Source organism: Pavona decussata, unplaced genomic scaffold, assembly GCF_977016875.1.
Source record: "Pavona decussata unplaced genomic scaffold, jaPavDecu1.1 SCAFFOLD_214, whole genome shotgun sequence".
Classification (NCBI taxonomy): Eukaryota; Metazoa; Cnidaria; class Anthozoa; order Scleractinia; family Agariciidae; genus Pavona; species Pavona decussata.
This window is the reverse complement of record NW_028145619.1, coordinates 3,471,855-3,476,677: the sequence shown is the minus strand read 5'-3', so window position 1 is coordinate 3,476,677 and position 4,823 is coordinate 3,471,855. Positions and strand designations below refer to the sequence as shown.

At 40.4% G+C, this 4,823-nt stretch overlaps 1 pseudogene across 1 annotated transcript; it reads left to right on the top strand.

Annotated features, from left to right (window-relative positions):
* The first annotated feature begins 2,711 nt into the window (after nucleotides 1-2,711).
* Nucleotides 2,712-4,349, top strand: LOC146460335 (uncharacterized; annotated as a pseudogene). The gene is made up of 2 exons (XR_014857705.1): nucleotides 2,712-2,949; nucleotides 3,077-4,349. The product of XR_014857705.1 is annotated as an uncharacterized LOC146460335 (transcript).
* The last annotated feature ends 474 nt before the right edge of the window (nucleotides 4,350-4,823 follow it).

Below are 4,823 nucleotides of genomic sequence, written 5' to 3'. Positions count from 1 at the left end.
CACCACCGCCACCCAAACGAATGATGCCCAAGGTAATCTTGTTGGTTAGGGGTCCTCAATCAGTAAAGACATAGTACTGTACATTTTCCCTCTGTTATGGCAAGATAGACCACATATGCCAGTAGACTCCGTTTTTTTGTATTTTTAAACCTTAATTTCAGCTGAGGATGCAGCAGGAGGTGATTTAAAGTCCACCACCGCCACCCAAGGTAATCTTGTTTGTAAGGGGTCTTTAATCAGTTAACACATAGTACTACACAACTTCCCTCTGTTAATGAAAGCTAGACCACGTTTGCCTGTAGACTCATTGGTTTTTGCATTTTCAAACCTTAAGTTCAGCTGAGGATGCAGCAGGAGGCGATTTACAATCCACCACCGCCACCCAAACGAATGATGGCCAAGGTAATCTTGTTTGTCAGGGGTCCTCAATCAGTTAACACGTAGTACTGTAACTAACGGCAAGATAGACCACGTATACCTGCAGACTCAGTGTTTTATGTATTTTTTATCCTTAATTTCCGTTGAGGATGCAGCAGGAGGCAATTTACAGTCCACCACCACCACCCAAACGAATGATGGCCAAGGTAATCTTGTTTGTCAGGGGTCCTCAATCAGTTAACACGTAGTACTGTAACTAACGGCAAGATAGACCACGTATACCTGCAGACTCAGTGTTTTATGTATTTTTTATCCTTAATTTCCGTTGAGGATGCAGCAGGAGGCAATTTACAGTCCACCACCACCACCCAAACGAATGATGGCCAAGGTAATCTTGTTTGTCAGGGGTCCTCAATCAGTTAACACGTAGTACTGTAACTAACGGCAAGATAGACCACGTATACCTGCAGACTCAGTGTTTTATGTATTTTTTATCCTTAATTTCCGTTGAGGATGCAGCAGGAGGCAATTTACAGTCCACCACCACCACCCAAACGAATGATGGCCAAGGTAATCTTGTTTGTCAGGGGTCCTCAATCAGTTAACACGTAGTACTGTAACTAACGGCAAGATAGACCACGTATACCTGCAGACTCAGTGTTTTATGTATTTTTTATCCTTAATTTCCGTTGAGGATGCAGCAGGAGGCAATTTACAGTCCACCACCACCACCCAAACGAATGATGGCCAAGGTAATCTTGTTTGTCAGGGGTCCTCAATCAGTTAACACGTAGTACTGTAACTAACGGCAAGATAGACCACGTATACCTGCAGACTCAGTGTTTTATGTATTTTTTATCCTTAATTTCCGTTGAGGATGCAGCAGGAGGCAATTTACAGTCCACCACCACCACCCAAACGAATGATGGCCAAGGTAATCTTGTTTGTTTGGGGTCCTCAATCAGTTAACACATAGTACTGTACAACTTCCCTCTAACTAACGGCAAGATAGACCACGTATGACTGCAGACTCAGTGTTTTATGTATTTTTATCCTTAATTTCGGTTGAGGATGCAGCAGGAGGCGATTTACAGTCTGTCGCCGCCGCCCAAATGAATGATGGCCAAGGTAATCTTGTTCCTTAGGGTCCTGAATCAGTTAACATATAGTACTGTACAACTTCCCTCTGACTAATGGCAAGATAGACCACGTATGCCTGCAGACTTGGTGTTTTTTTGAATTTTTTAACGTTAATTTTGGTTGAGGATGCAGCAGGAGGCGATTTACGGTCTGTCGCTGTCGCCCAAATGAATAATGGACAAGGTAATCTTGTTCGTTAGGGGTCCTTAATCAGTTAATGCATAGTACTGTACAAACTTCCTAACTAATGAACTCTTGTAAATGAGCGCAACCAATTTTAGGGCTAGTTGTTTGAAAAATTGTTGTTTTCAACCTCTAATAATCTGATCACATCAAAGGCACAATTACATCCTGATTTCCATTTTTGGTTATCTACTACATCAGCAATATGTGGATTAGACACCGCTGGTATATGTATTAACGAAACTTGAGATATTCTGTAGCATTTGTCTCCTGTACTCTTAAAAATCGGAACAGTGGTGAATATCTATATATTTTTCTCTATCACGTTGCTCAGGGAGAAAATGAAAAGCTGCAGCAAAGTTGCTGGATACATGGAATTCAGGACAAGATCGTAAAGGTATAGTTTACTCGGCAAAAAGGGAGTTATAAGTTAGTCAGTCAGTCAATCAGTGACTGAACGAGTCAGTCAGTCGGTAAGTCAGACAGTCAATTATCAATAATCAACTAACGTACTACCTAATAATAATAATAATATTAACAATAATTTATTTAGCTTTTATTGTATATTTTGTACAAAGTCTAGAGAGATTTGCTATTCCTACACATAGTTTGGGCCACGTTTAATGCCCCAGTCTATGTATAATCTTATAGCATATATAAGTTTTTACAACTGTCATTAAATAATAATAATAATAATAATAATAGTAAAAACTATTTTAGCTTAAATCATATAACTTTAAAATTTTCATCACCGTAACCGGTGAATTTTCCATAAATGAAAAAACATGCTTGGTATTCAGCATGATAGTTTGGTGATTCCTTTAGAGTGCAGCAAAAAAACTATAAATTAAAAAAAAATAAATAAATAAATTTTTCCTATCAACTGACAGTGTTACTTTTGGAAATGAATGTTCTTCTTTCACATTTATTATAAGCATTGATATAAGATAACATTTTATATCTTTTTTTCTAAGGAAAGAGGATGAGAACGTAAACCCGGTAGTAATAAAGTCCTAAAGTGTAACGTCACGTAGTCACGAGACTAAAATTTTCAGTTCTAAACAAACCTGAGAACAGTCAACATGGCGTCGCTCTCAATCCCTTCCTTAGCTTCTTTCTTCTCTGGTGAGCAAAAATCACTAGATCGCGGCAAAAGCCACTACCGATCTGATCATGCACAAAGTTGTACACATTCTGGAGGAATAATGAGACAAAGCAAGTATGAAAAACAAGAGCTACAAAGTCACGGTAAGTGTCGAATGACACAACATGTGCCTTTGAGTGATTATCGTTCCTGTTTTCTTCTCTGTCTTGTTTATTCCGTAAGGAAAAACATATTCTAAATGAAGCGTGTAATTGTTATTTACTATTTCAGGTTCATTTGGATGATCAATTGAATGTCAAAAGCACAGAATGCGAATGCCTGAGGGGAGAGTTCAAATGTAGCCATGCGACTGCCATCTTTGTTTATGGAAAACACAATTTAAGCAGAACGGACGTAGAATGTCAGTGGCGGCATAAAAAGGCTGTAGAGACAGTACAGGCTGCCTCTCAAATGTTTCCTTTTCCTGGGAAGAAAAAAGATTATTCTCCATTGTCCCGAGCACCAAGAAACGAAGACAGGGGGTGGCTCTACTGTCAATTGTGACAAAATGGAAAGTTCATGGGAGTTTGCTGGCTTTTGGGTAGAGAGCCTGAGCCTGCTGCCCAACTACCTCTTAAAACAATCGAAGAAATCATTTTTTCGGAAGGTTTTCTGAGAGAACAAACTTCTGTGGGACAACTTGAGTACTTTATCAAAAATGTAAAGGTCGGACAGGACATAATCAAAGAAGTGAGTGCTCTTACAACTGGGCAGCTCAATTATCCAGCATGGCATTTAGCACGCAGTCTTGGAGCAGTACTGAAAGCCAAACGAGTTACTCAAGCCCTTGCAATGCATCTGCTTGGAGATTACGATCTGACTAAAGTCCATGCCATTGCATGGGGTGTTGACAACAGAGAAATGGCAATAAAAGCTTTCACTGCATTGACTGGCCTGGTATCTGTCCAGACTGGCACATGGCCACATGAGTCTGGTGTTTTAGGTGCATCTCCAGATGGACTAGTAGGCGATGATGCTGTTCTTGGATGCAGATGCCCATATACCCACGGAAATGAGACCATTACGGAAGCAGTCAAACACAAGGGCTTTTATTTTGAGAGCAAAGATGGACATTATGCCCTGAAGACTAGTAACATCTATTGGGATCAAGTTCAGGGCCAGCTGTTTTTAGCCCAGAGGAAGTATTGTTATTTTACCGTAGGACAACAAGGGACACTGTGGTCCTTAAGGTACAGCAAGATGAGTCTTGGAAACCAAACACTGACATTTTGACTTTTATTTTCATAAACTTTTTCCAAAGGTTGTGGAGGGAGAACTTTGAACAAGAACATGATAACAGCTCCCTAGTGCCTTCAAGCAACTATGTAAATAACTAACTTTATGGAGATTTTTCAGTTATAATAGAAGTAGCTTATGTCCTAAACAGTATATTCAGACATCCCTACCTGCAAGAGAAATATAATTTCATGTCAAGGTCCTGTTTTCACAGTCACCTATCCCTTTGCTGGTAATGCACATTTCATCGTCTTCTAAGTAGAGTCAACTCCCTCGCTGTAGCTTCCCAGAACAGAACCCTGCCAGCGCATTTTACCTGTTACAGGAAACAAGACAAAAAAGATAATCTGACTGCTGTTACGACATTTGCCATAAATAAAAGTGCAGGAGCAAAGAAGCTAACCAGGAGATGTACGCGAAAGCCACCAAACGTCATTCGAGGAAGCCAGGTAACAACAAAGGCCCTGGGAGACCTGGTGGCAAGCAACGATACTCAGTCACCTGCTGAAGCCTCCACAAATCCATTGCGCATCACTGTTCGCAAAAGCAGGCCTGCTAAACCCACCGTAAGACCAACAACAAGCACACCATTTGAGGTGATCAAACTAAGTAACTGCATCAGAAAATGTGCCCCTGGATGCCGGGGGAATATCAGAGATGGGCCAGACCAATTCACTTAAGAGGAAATTGATGGTAAATACTGTATTCGTCATAAAAAAAACACGATTTTGTCTGGATGGAG